The 17,859-nt window shown below is 46.1% G+C and overlaps 1 protein-coding gene and 3 long non-coding RNA genes across 4 annotated transcripts in view; 1 reads left to right on the top strand and 3 right to left on the bottom strand.

Moving 5' to 3' along the window:
• LOC106601675 (uncharacterized) overlaps nucleotides 1-17,859 on the bottom strand; it is a gene marked incomplete in the record, with an annotated part of 737,295 nt that overhangs the window by 143,615 nt on the left and 575,821 nt on the right.
• Nucleotides 1-17,859, top strand: part of LOC123741723 (uncharacterized) — a 149,265-nt gene that overhangs the window by 122,210 nt on the left and 9,196 nt on the right. The window lies entirely within an intron of this gene.
• On the bottom strand, nucleotides 2,827-4,322 carry LOC123741724 (uncharacterized). Its single transcript, XR_006769240.1, has 2 exons — nucleotides 4,195-4,322; nucleotides 2,827-4,036 (listed from the first exon to the last, which is right to left on the bottom strand). It is a non-coding gene; the product is annotated as an uncharacterized lncRNA (long non-coding RNA).
• LOC123741721 (uncharacterized) lies at nucleotides 15,587-16,256 on the bottom strand. The gene is made up of 2 exons (XR_006769237.1): nucleotides 16,038-16,256; nucleotides 15,587-15,890 (listed from the first exon to the last, which is right to left on the bottom strand). It is a non-coding gene; the product is annotated as an uncharacterized lncRNA (long non-coding RNA).

Raw genomic sequence — 17,859 nt, 5'->3', positions numbered from 1 at the left:
TTCGGTTCCGGGTCGCAGGCATACTCCCTCGGTTCCGGATCACAGGCAGTCCCTCTCGGTTCCTGATCTCAGGCAGTCTCCCTCGGTTCCGGACTAGACACTGTTGCCGGATACTCTGGACTGCACACTGTTGCCGGATACTCTGGACTGCACACTGTTGCCGGATACTCTGGACCGCACACTGTTGCCGGATACTCTGGACCGCACACTGTTGCCGGATACTCTGGACCGCACACTGTTGCCGGATACTCTGGACTGCACACTATTGCCGAACTCTCGAGGCTGGGCTGACGCACTGGAAGCCTGATGCGTGGTACTGGTACTGGATGTGCCAGTCTGGGGACACGCACCTCAGGGCTAGTGCGGGGAGCGGGAACAGGCCGAGTCGGACTGGGCTGATGCACTGGAAGCCTGATGCGTGGTGCTGGTACTGGAGGTATCAGCCTGGGAACACGCACCTCAGGGCTAGTGCAGGGAGCGGGAACAGGCCGAGTCGGACTGGGCTGACGCACTGGAAGCCTGATGCGTGGTGCTGGTACTGTCGGTGTCAGCCTGGGAACACGCACCTCAGGGCTAGTGCGGGGAGCGGGATCAGGCCGAATCGGACTGGGTTGACGCACTGGACCGTAGAGGCTTACTGGCGGTCTCGAGCGCAGAACTGGCATCGCTTTTACGGGCTGGATGCCCACTACCCCCTGGCAAATGCGGGGCGCTGGTATAGCGCGTACCGGCCTAAAAATACTTGGCCTCGCCACAGTATCCATTACCCCGAAGCACGGGACCTGTCCATTCACTGGTTGACCAGAAAAGGTACAGGGATTTGGCCTGGGGCTCAAACCTCGCCCAGCCAAACTACCCATATGCCCCCCCCAATTTTTTTATTGGGGCTGCCTCTCGGGCTTAAACGCCAGTCGTGTTCCTCGGTAGCGTTCCCGGTCCTTACCCGACTTCCTCCATGGGCCCTCTCCGGCCAGAATCTGCTCCCATGTCCATTTCTCCCGCCAGTCCATGTCGAAATCCCTTTGCTCCTTACTCCGCTGCTTGGTCCATTTGTGGTGGGAGGTTCTGTAACGGTTGTCGTCTGGAATGGAGGACCAAAACGCAGCAGGAATGTGGCTGCTCATCTTGTATTTATTTTAAACGAAGAAAACACCAAAATAACAAAAGAAGAACTCACGAACAACAAAACAGTCTTGTCAGGCTCACACACGCAAAACAAGAAACAACCTCCCACAAATCACAAACACAAACACACCCTAATATATAGGACTCTCAATCAAAGGCAACTAGACAACCCCTGCCTTCAATTGAGAGTCCACACCCCAATTAATTACACATAGAAACAGACTAACTAGAAAGAACATAGAAATAGACTAACATATAGCAGTGACCAAAAACCCCGGAAATAATGAATCAAACACCCCACTACATAAACCATCACCCCAACACACATAAACAAAATACCCTCTGCCACGTCCTGACCAAACTACAATAGCAAATAATCTTATTACTGGTCAGGACGTGACATCGTGAACACGCATCTCCAGTCTCTCAGTCCACTGACAAAGTGTGCTGCTGTTATCTGCCCGGAGACAGGAGACGCCTCAATACGGTTTCTGAAGGCTTTAGAGAGCCAATGGAAGCCTTAGAAAGTGTCACGTTACAGCACAGATGCTGTATTTTCGATAGAGATGCAACAGAAGGACAAGAAATTGTCAGACAGGGCACTTCCTGTATGGAATCTTCTCATGTTTTGGCCTGCCATATGAATTCTGTTATACTCACAGACACCATTCAAACAGTTTTAGAAACTTTAGAGTGTTTTCTATCCAAATCTACTAATTATCTGCATATTCTAGTTTCTGGGCAGGAGTAGTAACCAGATTAAATCGGGTACGTTTTTTATCCGGCCGTGAAAATACTGCCCCCATACCACAACAGGTTAAAATAATTGTTATGTTTTTTGTGAACGTTTATCGTGAGTAATTTAGTAAATTCACCAGAAGTTTTGGGTGGGAATGCTAGTTCTGAACATCACATGCTAATGTAAAAAGCTGTTTTTTGATATAAATATGAACTTGATTGAACAAAACATGCATGTATTGTATAACATAATGTCCTTGGGTTGTCATCTGATGAAGATCATCAAAGGTCAGTGCTGCATTTAGCTGTGTTTTAGGTTTTTTGTGACATATATGCTTGCTTTGAAAATGGCTGTGTGATTATTTTTGGCTTGGTACTCTCCTAACATAATCTAATGTTTTGCTTTCGCTGTAAAGCCTTTTTGAAATCGGACAACGTGGTTGGATTAACGAGAGTCTTATCTATCAAATGGTGTAAAATAGTCATATATTTGAGAAATTGAAGTTATAGCATTTTTAAGGTTTTTGTATTTTCGCTCCACACTCTACCATTGGATATTGGTGAGGCATTCCGCTAGCGGAACGTCTGTCCTCAGCCATTTACAAACCATACAACCCAATTTGAAGAAGAAGACAATGCTCTGATCATTGGCTGATCGCTCCCAACCTATAGGAATCCCCACTCAGTTGAATACATTAAAATTGTGGAATCCCTTAATGGCAATGTCCAAGTAGAGATCCCTATACATCTCTGTGATATAGGGTCAGTTTTCTCTGATCACATGATCTGGGCAGGAATAACTCTGGGCCCAAGTTTGAGTCTATAAAGGTTTTCCTGCTTAGGTCACGTAGTCCGGAAAAACTCATAACCCCACTAATCAAACTGAACTGTGGGGAATCTTGGGTGATGATTTTCTGAATAATGATATAACTTTCATGAATGAAATGGAAGATGAGACATCAATCTATCAACAAAAATCACATTATTCATCATGAATGAACAAAGCTTGATGTGTTTCCTGTCTTGTTCTACACCTCTCCCCAAATGAATGTGTACATCAAACTGGTGGGAGGAGCTATAAGAGGACGGGCTCATTGTAATGTCTGGAATGGTATTAATGGAACAGAGTCAAATGTGGTTTCCACATGATCAAATCAAATCAAGCGTTATTTATACAGCACATTTCAGACATGGAATGCAACACAATATGCTTCACAGGGAAAACATTATAAAAAGAATAACAATAAAAACTGATGGACTAAAAATCACCCTAAGGAAAAGCAAAGCTTAAAAAGGTGTGTTTTAAGATCTCTTTAAAAAATGTCCACAGTTTCGGGTCCGTTCAGGTTTGCTGGCAGACTATTCCAGAGGCGGTGGGCATTGTAAGTAAAGGCTGCCTCTCCATGCCTCTTGGTCCTAGGCTTTGGGATAGTTAAAAGGTGAGTGCCAGAAGATCTGAGGGACCAACTGGGTGCATAATTTAAAAGCATATCTGTAATCTATTGGGGTGCACAATCGTGGATTGATTTAAAAACCAATATAAGAATATTAAAATTCAGGCTAAAACTCACAGGCAGCCAGTGCAGAGACCTTAAAACCGATGTTTGATTGATCTGTTTGACACCGTTCCATTTAGATAGATTCCATTCCATCCATTACAATGAGCCTGTCCTCTGATAGCTCATCCCTCTAGCCTACATTGTGTTAATGTAGTTGTGTTGATAATATGCTGGTTGTTTAGGCTCTCAGGGGCATGTTGTGGTTGAGATATTCATTGGATGTTACTCTGCTGTACTGATGCTCTCTGTTGACTGCTGCCAGTTAGATTCTCTGAGGGGTTTCTGTACAGATCCTGCACTCACACCACTGTGTCTCTTGCACAGTAATACACAGCAGAGTCCTCTGCTCTCACACCAGACAGCATCAAAGTCAACATGCTGTTGCTAGTATCTTTAGTGGTTTCCATACGTCCTTCAAACTTTTTAGCATGGTAACCTAGGCCTAATCCAGAAAAACCCATCCACTCCAGGGATTTTCCTGCTGGCTGTCGTATCCAGTGTGTGGTGGCTGGTAACGGTATATCCAGATATCTTACAGGACAGACTGAGAGTTTCTCCAGGCTTTTTCTGGACTGGACTGGAGGGAATGACCTCCAGACTCTGACCATTGCAACCTGATGGAAAGAGAGAAATGAATAGGAATAATGTGTGAGAGAATAGGAAGGAAGCAGAACATTTAAGAATAGCAGAAGAGAGTTTCCCAGACACGTTTTTCATGTTCAGTCATTCCACTAAGAACAGTTGATAAGGAGTAAAACCAAGCAGAACTCACAGGGCAGACAGAGAGAGAGCAGCAATAGGTAGAGTTTTTCCATCATCCTGAGGGTGGAAATATGAACTCAGCTACTCCACACAAAACAAGACAACAAGTCAGCAGCAGAACATAAGTATATATGAACTCTGAGGGATTTGGATTTACATCATGATGTCATGGGGGAGGGGCTGATGAATGAGGTCAGAGGTCAATTTATGGCTCATCAGTAGTGCCAGGAGTTGTCCTTTATCACATGACCTGACCAGGAACAGAGTTGTCCCTGGTCAAGTCACTTAGTCAGAAAAACCTCCAGGCCCTACTCACCACACACATAACTGACTCAAGGACTGGAGGAACTGTGGGGAACATGATGATTTTCTAAATTTTGATAACCTTCATGATTTCATTTAATTGTGGATTCATTTAAATGGAATATGCTGTATAGACATCCATTTGTCAAGAAAATAATTGATATGTATTGAAAAGTCAATACATAAAGGGCATGGGTGACAAACACAGTACAATACTATTCACAGGACCTGTTTCCAATGGAGCAGTTAAGCAAAATCAATAATAAAAAAAGAGGCCATTTTACATTTATAATGAACACAGCTTAATGAGATTCAACACCTCACATAGCCTGTCCTTTGTTTTGTTTCTCCATACATGTGTATAGATTATGTAATTAAGTAGAACCAATGAATGTTGAACATGTTAAATAAACTTAAGGCCCAGTCTATCCTGTCTCAGGACTTATTATGGACAGAGCACTCCATCTCCAGTGGACTGTTACTTTTCAAACAGTTAATATGCTTTAAGACATGCAAATATACTGAAAGAACAAAAATGCAGATGTTTTCAGCTACAATTGTGGTCTGTAGCACAACCAAGGACCATGCTGAACAATGAGAACTTTACCTCGTAAGAATCTGACTTTCTGGCCCTGAGATATTGAAACTTTAATGTAAATTTAAAGAGGTAAAATGTACAAGTAGCCTAATCGTCACAGATTCTGACCAAATTGACTGAACATATCAATATAAACTAACTATTTAATTGTACATGCTTAGAGTATGGAGTAAACATATTTATAGTTATTTTTGTCAAAATGATTAGGATTTAAGTCACACAGAAACAGCAAATGTTCCATCATTTTGGTCAAACTGCATGAAAAGTAACTATCAATGCATCCATTCCATAGTCTAAGGGTTTATGTTTGGTAATCCACTCTGTTCCACACAGGCCCTGCTCTCCTTTTCACAGTCGTGTCTGTTTCTCTCACACACCCCACCCCTCTCTCTTCTCCTCTGTGACCCTCACAGCTGTGTGGCACCACGCTTGGTGAACTCCAGTCTGTCACCTGGGTGTTTCAGGGCCCCAGTTTAGCATCTCTGATGATTCAGATAGACAGATAAAGGAGTTAAGTAGCCCAGGGACTGCAGGGACTGTCCCTAAACACTTCCATTATCTAATTCTCACTACCTTGTTTCAGCTGAGGAGAAACTTCCTTTTGCATAAGCCAGCTTGTGGCTGGTAACCATACAATGTTTCAAGCATGTGAACACGATTTGCATTTGGTTTGAATAAATGGGGAGATGGATCAAATAATGAAACAATTGAATCACTACTTCATTTATATTATAAGCCATTGTCAACAGTTGTATTAATTGTATTATTTAATATTTTCAGTCATTCACTGCTACTCATCACACACAATGTTATTGACAGACCATATTCATGGTTTGTGTTTGTAATACTGTCACATCCTGACCAGCAGAGGGAGTATTGTATTACTATTTTGGTCAGGACGTGGCAGATGGGTTTGTGTTGTATGGTTTGTCTAGTTGTTCTGTTTCTTTGTTAGTCTGTGTGGCTCCCCGATCAGGAACAGCTGTATGTCGTTGTTCCTGATTTGGAGTCATATATTAGGAGTATGTTTTTCACCTGGGGTTTGTGGGTTGTTGTCTTTAGCACTGCTGCTTTATGTTAGCCTGCTAAACTGTTCCTGTCGTGTTTCTGATTTTCTTGTTTTTTCGTGTTCACGTTGTTTAATAAATATAAAGATGAGCACTCAACCCGCTGCGTATTGCTCCACCTTTTCCGACAGTGATTTCTCTATATCTTCAGACGAAGAGGAGCATTACAGAACAACCCACCAAACAAAGACCAAGCAGTGGAGAAAGGAGCAGCAGGTGGAGTACATGGACTATAGAGAGAGATGGACTTGGGAGGAGATTCTGGACGGGGCTGGACCTTGGCACCAGGCTGGGGAATACCGTCGTCCCACGGGAGGAAATAGTGGAAGCTAAGGCAGAGAGGCGGCGGTATGAGGCCAGGAACACGCTGATGGAGAAGCACGAGAGGCACCCCCAATAATTTTTTTGGGGGGGCACACGGGTAGTTTGGCTAGGCCAAGGAAGAGCCATAAGCCAGCTATCCGTGCTTACATGGAGGAACATTTACATTTACATTTAAGTCATTTAGCAGACGCTCTTATCCAGAGCGACTTACAAAATGGTGCATTCACCTTATGATATCCAGTGGAACAACCACTTTACAATAGTGCATCTAAATCTTTTAAGGGGGGGTTAGAAGGATTACTTTATCCTATCCTAGGTATTCCTTAAAGAGGTGGGGTTTCAGGTGTCTCCGGAAGGTGGTGATTGACTCCGCTGTCCTGGCGACGTGAGGGAGCTTGTTCCACCATTGGGGTGCCAGAGCAGCGAACAGTTTTGACTGGGCTGAGCGGGAACTGTGCTTCCTCAGAGGTAGGGGGCCAGCAGGCCAGTGGTGGATGAACGCAGTGCCCTTGTTTGGGTGTAGGGCCTGATCAGAGCCTGAAGGTATGGAGGTGCCGTTCCCTTCACAGCTCCGTAGGCAATCACCATGGTCTTGTAGCGGATGCGAGCTTCAACTGGAAGCCAGTGGAGAGAGCGGAGGAGCGGGGTGACGTGAGAGGACTTGGGAAGGTTGAACACCAGACGGGCTGCGGCGTTCTGGATGAGTTGTAGGGGTTTAATGGCACAGGCAGGGAGCCCAGCCAACAGCGAGTTGCAGTAATCCAGACGGGAGATGACAAGTGCCTGGATTAGGACCTGCGCCGCTTCCTGTGTGAGGCAGGGTCGTACTCTGCGAATGTTGTAGAGCATGAACCTACATGATCGGGTCACCGCCTTGATGTTAGTGGAGAAACGACAGGGTGTTGTCCAGGATCACGCCAAGGTTCTTAGCACTCTGGGAGGAGGACACAAGGGAGTTGTCAACCGTGATGGCGAGATCATGGAACGGGCAGTCCTTCCCCGGGAGGAAGAGCAGCTCCGTCTTGCCGAGGTTCAGCTTGAGCTGGTGATCCGTCATCCACACTGATGTGTCTGACAGACATGTAGAGATGCGATTCGCCGCCTGGTTATCAGAAGGGGGAAAGGAGAAGATTAATTGTGTGTCGTCTGCATAGCAATGATAGGAGAGACCATGTGATGATATGACAGAGCCAAGTGACTTGGTGTATAGCGAGAATAGGAGAGGGCCTAGAACAGAGCCCTGGGGGACACCAGTGGTGAGAGCGCATGGTGCGGAGACAGATTCTCGCCACGCCACCTGGTAGGAGCGACCTGTCAGGTAGGACGCAATCCAAGCGTGGGCCGCGCCGGAGATGCCCAACTCGGAGAGGGTGGAGAGGAGGATCTGATGGTTCACAGTATCAAAGGCAGCAGATAGGTCTAGAAGGATGAGAGCAGAGGAGAGAGAGTTAGCTTTAGCAGTGCGGAGAGCCTCCGTGACACAGAGAAGAGCAGTCTCAGTTGAATGCCCAGTCTTGAAACCTGACTGATTAGGATCAAGAAGGTCATTCTGAGAGAGATAGCAGGAGAGCTGGCCAAGGACGGCACGTTCAAGAGTTTTGGAGAGAAAAGAAAGAAGGGATACTGGTCTGTAGTTGTTGACATCGGAGGGATCGAGTGTAGGTTTTTTCAGAAGGGGTGCAACTCTCGCTCTCTTGAAGACGGAAGGGACGTAGCCAGCGGTCAAGGATGAGTTGATGAGCGAGGTGAGGAAGGGGAGAAGGTCTCCGGAAATGGTCTGGAGAAGAGAGGAGGGGATAGGGTCAAGTGGGCAGGTTGTTGGGCGGCCGGCCGTCACAAGACGCGAGATTTCATCTGGAGAGAGAGGGGAGAAAGAGGTCAAAGCACAGGGTAGGGCAGTGTGAGCAGGACCAGCGGTGTCGTTTGACTTAGCAAACGAGGATCGGATATCGTCAACCTTCTTTTCAAAATGGTTGACGAAGTCATCCGCAGAGAGGGAGGAGGGGGAGGGGAGGAGGATTCAGGAGGGAGGAGAAGGTAGCAAAGAGCTTCCTAGGGTTAGAGGCAGATGCTTGGAATTTAGAGTGGTAGAAAGTGGCTTTAGCAGCAGAGACAGAAGAGGAGAATGTAGAGAGGAGTGAGTGAAAGGATGCCAGGTCCGCAGGGGAGGCGAGTTTTCCTCCATTTCCGCTCGGCTGCCCGGAGCCTTGTTCTGTGAGCTCGTAGTGAGTCGTCGAGCCACGGAGCAGGAGGGGAGGACCGAGCCGGCCTGGAGGATAGGGGACAGAGAAAATCAAAGGATGCAGAAAGGGAGGAGAGGAGGGTTGAGGAGGCAGAATCAGGAGATAGGTTGGAGAAGGTTTGAGCAGAGGGAAGAGATGATAGGATGGAAGAGGTGAGAGTAGCGGGAGAGAGAGAGCGAAGGTTGGGACGGCGCAATACCATCCGAGTAGGGGCAGAGTGAGAAGTGTTGGATGAGAGCAAGAGGGAAAAGGATACAAGGTAGTGGTCGGAGATTTGGAGGGGAGTTGCAATGAGATTAGTGGAAGAACAGCATCTAGTAAAGATGAGGTCAAGCGTATTGCCTGCCTTGTGAGTAGGGGGGGAAGGTGAGAGGGTGAGGTCAAAAGAGGAGAGGAGTGGAAAGAAGGAGGCAGAGAGGAATGAGTCGAAGGTAGACGTGGGGAGGTTAAAGTCACCCAGAACTGTGAGAGGTGAGCCATCCTCAGGAAAGGAACTTATCAAGGCGTCAAGCTCATTGATGAACTCTCCAAGGGAACCTGGAGGGCGATAAATGATAAGGATGTTAAGCTTGAAAGGGCTGGTAACTGTGACAGCATGGAATTCAAATGAGGAGATAGACAGATGGGTCAGGGGAGAAAGAGAGAATGTCCACTTGGGAGAGATGAGGATTCCAGTGCCACCACCCCGCTGGCTCGATGCTCTAGGGGTATGCGAGAACACGTGGGCAGACGAAGAGAGAGCAGTAGGAGTAGCAGTGTTATCTGTGGTAATCCATGTTTCCGTCAGCGCCAGGAAGTCTAGGGACTGGAGGGTAGCATAGGCTGAGATGAACTCAGCCTTGTTGGCTGCAGACCGGCAGGAACGTATGGAGAGGAGGGCGCCGAAGTTTGAGGAAGTGTGCACGATCTTGCCCATACGCTCGCACCGTCCGGTGCGAGCTATTCCAGCCCCTCGTAGATGCCGTGCTAGAGTGGGCATCCAGCCTGGTAGGAGGATGCCTGCGCAGCGTGTCTGGTCACCGGTACGCCTCCTAGGACCAGGCTACCCTGCGCCCGCTCTACGCACGGTAACCATCAAGCCCCTGCACAGCCCAGTTCGCCCTGTACTAGCACCCCGCTTGTACAGGGCTGCTAGTTCCATCCAGCCAGGACGGGTTGTGCAGGAGGTGCGATCAAGGCCACCTGTGCACCTCCATGGCCCAGTTGTTCCAGTTCCCGCCTCTCGTGCTGACCCGGAAGTGCGGACCTCTAGTCTGGCACGTCCAGTACCAGCACCACGTATCAAGCTTCCAGTGAGTCAGCCTAGTCCTACTCAGCCTGTTCCCGCTCCTCGCACTAGCCCTGAGGTGCATGTCCCCAGGCTGGTACCTCCACTACCAGCACCACGCATCAGGCATCCAGTGCATCAGCCTCGTCCAGTGTCCGGCAACAGTGCCTCGTCCAGTGTTTCCGGCAACAGTGCCTAGTCCAGAGTGTCCGGCAACAGTGCCTCGTCCAGAGTGTCCGGCAACAGTGCCTCGTCCAGAGTGTCCGGAACCAGGTGAGATGGCCCACTGTCCGGAACCAGGTGAGACGGCCCACTGTCCGGAACCAGGGGTCGACGACCCACTGTCCGGAACCAGGGGAGATGGCCCACTGTCCGGAACCGGGTGAGGCGGCCCAATGTCCGGAACCGGGTGAGGCGGCCCAATGTCCGGAACCGGGTGAGTCGGCCCAATGTCCGGAACCGGGTGAGACGGCCCACTGTCCGGTACCGGGGGAGACCGCCCACTGTCCGTAACCGGGGGAGACGGCCCACTGTCCGTAACCGGGGGAGACGGCCTGCGACCCGTAACCGGGTGAGTCTGCCCGCGACCCGGAACCGGGTGAGTCTGCCTGCAACCCGGAACCGGGTGAGATTGAAAATAACCGAACTGTGTGAGTCTGCCTACAGCTTTGAACCGAATGAGTCTGCCTACAACCCGGAACTGAGGGAGTCTGCCTACGGTCCAGAACCAAGAGACTATGTAGTCAGTCGGGAGGACAGGAGGCCAGAACCAGAGCCTCCTCCAGTGTAGGTGGGTTGGGGAGGGGGGGGTGTAGCACAAGTGCCGTCGTTGACGGCAGCCACCCTCCCTTCCCTCCCTTTTTCTTTAGGGGTATTTGTTTTTGTTTTTTTGGGGGGGGGATTTTGGTTTTTCTATTAAGGTGCATCTGGGGTTTGCACCTTTAGGGGGGGGGGGGGTACTGTCACGTCCTGACCAGCAGAGGGAGTATTGTATTAGTATTTTGGTCAGGACGTGGCAGATGGGTTTGTGTTGTATGGTTTATCTAGTTGTTCTGTTTCTTTGTTAGTCTGTGTGGCTCCTGATCAGGATGTCGTTGTTCCTGATTGGGAGTCATATATTAGAAGTGTGTTTTTCACCTGGGGTTCGTGGGTTGTTGTCTTTAGCACTGCTGCTTTATGTTAGCCTGCTAAACTGTTCCTGTCGTGTTTCTGATTTTCTTGTTTTTTCGTGTTCACGTTGTTTAATAAATATAAAGATGAGCACTCAACCCGCTGCGTATTGCTCCACCATTTCCGACAGTGATTTCTCTATATCTTCAGACAAAGAGGAGCGTTACAAATACATATATCACAATTTTGAAGAATTGCATTGAACAATGAGTCCTTAACCTCTTGACGGTCGCCTAGGATAGGGGGCGCTACAGCGATTTTTGAAAAAAATTCGTGCCCATTTTAAACGGCCTCCTACTCAATTATATTATTAATATATATAGGATATGCATATAATTAATACTTGTGGATAGAAAACACCCTAAAGTTTCTAAAACTGTTTGAATTGTGTCTGTGAGTATAACAGAACTCATAAGGCATTCAAAACCCCGAGACCGATCGTAACAGGATGTGGAATTCTGAATTGCAGACTCAACTTCATCACTTTGCCTATAAATCACACCGTGAGCAATGGTTCATTGAGCACTTCCTATTGCTTCCACTAGATGTCCCCAGTCTTTACAAAGTGGTTTGAGTCTCCTACTGTGAAAACTGACACAATGAGAGGCTGTGGAAAGTGGTCACATGAGGAGGGCCATCACCATTATGACGCCGGCGCCTCTGGCTACCCTCCCCTTTCGAAACGTTTAGAAAGACAATGTAATTGTCCCCCTTGAATCTTATTGGAGCTCTGGTTGAAAAAGGCCCTAAAGATTTATGTTATACAACGTTTGACATGTTTGAACGAACCTAAATAAAAAAAAATATGCATTTTATTGAAAGAGGAGTCCCGCGGCCGACGGAACTTTTGGTGCAGCCTTCAGAACGCGCTAACAAGAACAAGCTATTGGGACGTAAAGGATTAACTTTTTCGAACGAAAATACATTTGTTGTGGACCTGGGATACCTGGAAGTGCTTTCTGATGAAGATAATCAAAGGTAAGGGATTATTGACAATAGTATACAAGAGTAGATTTGATATGCGATTGTTCCAAGATGGCACTGACCTGTAACGGTAGCCTATTTTTCTGAGTATCGCATCCCCTTCTATCGCAAAGTGTGATTACCCAGTAAAGTGATTTTTAAATCTGGCATTGCAGGTGCTTTCAAGAGATGCTAATCTATAAATCTTAGAATGACAATATTACATTTAAAAAATGTTTTCGAATAGTAATTTAGTAAATTGTAGCGCTTTTTCACTGGACGCGTTTGAGGGGAAAATAGTTAGTCAATGTAACGCGCCGATGTAAAATGCTGTTTTTATATATAAATCTTAACTTTATCGAACAAAAGAATGCATGTATTGTGTAACATGATGTCCTAGGAGTGTCATCTGATAGAGATTGTCAAAGGTTAGTGCTGCATTTAGCAGTTTTTTGGTTATTTGTGATGCATGTGGTTGGTCGGAAAATGGCTATGTGGCTACTTTTACGATATACTCCTCTAACATAATCTAATGTTTTGCTTTTGCTGTAAATGTAACGTCTGCAGTAGTGGGTGTCAGGCGCAGGAAACAGGAGTAGTTGCTAACGGGCTTTTAATGAATTTCACCGTAACAGAAAAGTACACCCACGAAAACACAACTGGGTGTGATCCAACAAACACAATGATCCAATAACACGTACCACTGCATAAACAATAGTCAACAACAGAAAGTAAGCCCGCACACAGAACAGGTGGGGAAACGGGCTTAAATACTCCACTAAACACTAATCATACACAGGTGCAAACAATTAAGACAAAACCAACAGAAAAGGGAAAAGGGATCGGTGGCAGCTAGTAGGCCGGTGACGATGACCGCCGAGCGCCACCCGAACAGGGGAGAGGAGTCACCCTCGGCAGGAGTCGTGACAGTAAAGCCTTTTTGAAATCGGACAACGTGGTTCGATTCAGGAGAGGTGTATCTATAAAACGATATAACATAGTCCTATATTTGAAAAATATATATATTACATTTTGTTATGCTAATGGCGACCAGGGGCTAAAATAACAAATATCCATATTTATTGAGTTATTTTTATTTCACCTTTATTTGACCAGGTAGGTCAACAACATGTGGTTTCTCACATCTGTCCTGGGCACCTCCACTTAAATACATTACTATGTCTTGATTGTAATTATTTATAGGGGAGAGAGTTAAAAATGTGTTTTAATCAGTTGTGTCTATCAAAATGAGTGTTGGGCGCAGTAGTTCAAAGCTACCCAAGCATGACTTTTACCCAGGATGGACCTGCACTCTGATAAAGCCATTTCCCTGATATAGCATTTTGATTAACCCTAAAAAGGACCGATGTATCACTGTGGAAGTGCAGTAACACATTTAAAAAACAACACACAACAGTGATGTATTGCAGATGTGGGAGAAAATGTCAAATTATGACTTGAAAAAGTAATTGAGTGATGTTTAGCCATGTATTGGTTTAGTGACAGTTGCTGATCATTTAAACAATGGGAATACATTTTAGTGTACAGTACTTCAGGATGTGAATTGTTCATTATTATTATTAGTTTGTTATTTTGTTTTATGTGTTGTTTAAAAAATACATTTGTAATGTATTTTCTGACTTTATTGAACAGATAGAGAGAGAGGATGACAGAGATGACAGGTTGTGTCAAAGGGCAGTATGCCGGTTCAAGACTTTTCCTAAAACGTATGAGACAACACACCGCAATATCTTACAGGGACCACTTGTATGAATGTGTTTGTGATATTGTTTTGAGAAGTATAAAATTTAACATGATTAAATATAAATTATTTCATGACTCATCTTAATACATGAAACATAATGTTCGTATGAGAGACGTGAAAAAATACTTTACTGTTTAAACAAATGTATGTTGATTGACAGTGATCGATGATGTCTGACTTTGTCTTACAATTGATTGTCTTGAAACCTCTTTTATAGGCATGTGATATGCTACCACCCAACCATGGTTGTCATGCAAGTTCTGTCTCCCAAGTCTGTGTACTTTTATGATGTTTCCTACCATGGGTTAATTGGATTCCATCCTGAAAAAATGACAGGCAAACTACACCTCCTCCTGGTCTTGCTGGGCCTCTGTAGTATGTACTCAATAATCTAGCAATTTATTGTAACAAAGTATTTTACGTATAGAGATAATTATAATAGCCATTGAGTTAACATATTAGTGATCTATTGTCTTCATTCTCTTTCTCTATTAGGGGTGACGTAATTCAAAGCCCTGGCTGAAACACACGAGCGCTTTTGCTAAGTGGTCTATCAGAGGACAAAGGGCTTAGGCTCGTGCACTGGCCGCCCCCGTCTTTGTGTTTTTCCCTCTATTTGCCGAAACACAGATTCCCGGTCGGAATATTATCGCTTTTTTACGAGAAAAATGGCATAAAAATGTATTTTAAACAGCGGTTGACATGCTTCGAAGTACGGTAATGAAATATTTAGAAATCTTTTGTCACGAAATGCGCCATGCGCGCGACCCTTATTTACCATTCGGATAGTGTCTAGAACGCACGAACAAAACGCCGCTGTTTGGTTATAACGATGGATTATTTTGGACCAAACCAACATTTGTTATTGAAGTAGAAGTCCTGGGAGTGCATTCTGACAAAGAACAGGAAAGGTAATCAAACTTTTCTAATAGTAAATCTGATATTGGTGAGTGCTAAACTTGGTGGGTGTCTAAATAGCTAGCCCTGTGATGCCGGGCTATCTACTGAGAATATTGTAAAATGTGCTTTCACCGAAAAGCTATTTTAAAATCGGACATATCGAGTGCATAGAGGAGTTCTGTATCTATAATTCTTAAAATAATTGTTATGTTTTTTGTGAACGTTTATCGTGAGTAATTTAGTAAATTCACCGGAGGTTTGCAGGGGGTATGCTAGTTCTGAATGTCACATGCTAATGTAAAAAGCTGGTTTTTGATATAAATATGAACTTGATTGAACAAAACATGCATGTATTGTATAACATAATGTCCTAGGGTTGTCATCTGATGAAGATCATCAAAGGTTAGTGCTGCATTTAGCTGTGTTTTTTTTTTTGTGACATTATATGCTAGCTTGAAAAATGGGTAGTCTGATTATTTCTGGCTGGGTACTCTGCTGACATAATCTAATGTTTTGATTTCGCTGTAAAGCCTTTTTGAAATCGGACAGTGTGGTTAGATTAACGAGAGTCTTGTCTTTAAAATGCTGTAAAATAGTCATATGTTTGAAAAATTGAAGTTTTCGGATTTTAGAGGAATTTGTATTTCGCGCCACGCCCATTATTGGATATTGGAGCAGGTGTTCCGCTAGCGGAACGTCTAGATGTAAGAGGTTAACGGAGATCAGAATGATCTCACAGACTCACAGTGAGATCAGTGTTGATCAGTTTTTGTACGGTGCTGCAGCCTCCTGTGTCACTGTGTCTCTGGCACAATAATAAACAGCAGAGTCTTCAGTCTTCAGGCTGTTCATTTGGAGATACACCTGCTGCTTGCTGTTGTCTCTGGAGATGGTGAACCGACCCTGAACAGACTGGGGGTAGTAAGTGCTGCCACCATCACTGCTAATATAGGACACCCACTCCAGTCCTTTCCCAGGAGCCTGTCTGATCCAAGCCATCCAGTAGCTACTGAAAGTAAAACCAGAGGCTGTACAGGTCAGTTTGTGGGATTCCTGAGGCTTTTTAACAACTGGTCCAGACTCAGTTAGTGTCTGACCCTGAACACCTGTGGAAAGGAAATACCCAAAACTTCAGAATGCAAATATTCATACAGTGATGTCTTAAAACATGTCTATATACCTATTTGTAGCAAATTACTTCTGAAAAATTACTGAAAATGATATTCTAGTGAACACAGAATATTGTAACTTACTTTTTACAAACACCACCATGAGTACTAAACTCCAGACAGTCCTCATTGTTCAGTGATAGTCAGGTTATATGCAGTGCTTGCTACCGAATCAATCCACACTGGCTATAATGAGAAGGCCAGTGCTGAGTGTCTGATTATAAAGGGATAAACGGGAGGGAGACTTTGCATAGACCGCCCTCTAGAGGTTTAAATATCCTGACAGGGAGAGATCTTCTGCTCTATTCCTTTATTCTCTCTCCTCCCTGTCCTTCGTTCTTCTCTCTGTTGTTCAGATTTTACTTATGAGACGTGTTGACTATAATGGCTTTAGTATTGTGTGTTGACTACATATAAAGGCTTAGTATTGTGTGTTGAAGACCATTTTAACGCTTTTGGTAAGGTTAATTTATTAAATTATAATTTGACAATTTTTGAGACTGAGCATTAGTCTTAATATGTTGATATTTTGGTGTGGAGATACATTTATATTATGTTGTGTTTGCATCATTCTTCCATGGGTTTCTGGGTATTTGTTCAGGTCTGGTGCTGGTTTGTATAACTGTGGAGGGTAGCGAACACAGTAATACACAGCTGTGTCTTCTGGTTGCAGGCTCTGCCCTTTTAAAGACACAGAGTTGCTGGAGGGATCTCTTGAAATGCTGAACTTGTTTTTCAGTGCATCATTTTTGTATATATCTCCATTATCCCATATATGGGAAATCCACTCCGTTGCGTTCCCTGCAGGCTTTCGAACCCAACCTGTGGCAAAGCTTAAGCTGCTATCACTAACAGAATACCCAGAGACCTTAGAGGTGATGTGTAAGGTGTGTCGTCGTAATGAAACCAAGGTGCAGCGGAGGATGTGTTCATCATCAGAATTTTAATTGACTGAACGAACACAATACAAAACGAAACAAAAACGACCAGAAACAGTTCTGTCAGGAAAACACACTAACAGAATACAATCACCCACAAAAACCCAAAGGAAAGACAGGCTACTTATGTGTGACTCCCAATCAGCAACAACGAACTACAGCTGTGCCTGATTGGAAGCCACACATGGCCCAAAACAAAGAAATACAAAAATAGAAAAATGAACATAGAACGCCCACCCAATGTAAAACCCTGGACGAACCAAAATAAAGAACAAAAACCCCTCTCTATGGCCAGGGCGTTACAGTACCCCCCCAAAGGTGCGGACTCCGGCCGCAAAACCTGACTAAGAAGGGGAGGGTGGGCATTCCTACGGCGGCGGCTCAGGTGTGGGACGTGGTCTCCGCTCCACCCTCGGTGTCGCCCACTGAGGTGTCGCCTCTGGCCACGCCGGAGGACTGGTGGGCGACCCTGGCTGCGCCCGGCTGGCGGGCGATTCTGGTTCCGCCCGGTTGGCGGGCATCCCTGGCTGCGCCCGCCTGGCGGGCGACCCTGGCGGCTCCGGCGGCTCCGGGCTGGCGGGCGGCTCCGGCGGCTCCGGGCTGGCGGGTGGCTCTGGCGGCTGGCGGGCGGCTCCGGCAGCTCCGGGCTGGCGGGTGGCTCCAGCGGCTCCGGGCTGGCGGGCGGCTCAGGTGGCTCTGGCCCAGGATTCACCAGGCTGGGGAGACATGAAGGAGGCCTGGCCCTGGGCACAGGCACAGGACTCACCAGGCTGGCGGGCGGCTCTGGCGGTTCCGGACAGGTGGGTAGCTCTGGCGGCTCCGGACAGGCGGGCGGCTCTGGCGGCTCCGGACTGGCGGGCGGCTCTGGCGGCTCCGGACTGGCGGGCGGCTCTGGCGGCTCCGGACTGGCGGGCGGCTCTGGCAAATGTATGGATTTACGTTGCAGTATAAAACCCAATATCATGGCT

The sequence above is a fragment of the Salmo salar genome, chromosome ssa03, assembly GCF_905237065.1.
Source record: "Salmo salar chromosome ssa03, Ssal_v3.1, whole genome shotgun sequence".
NCBI lineage: Eukaryota > Metazoa > Chordata > Actinopteri > Salmoniformes > Salmonidae > Salmo > Salmo salar.
This window is presented reverse-complemented; position numbering and strand designations above follow the sequence as displayed.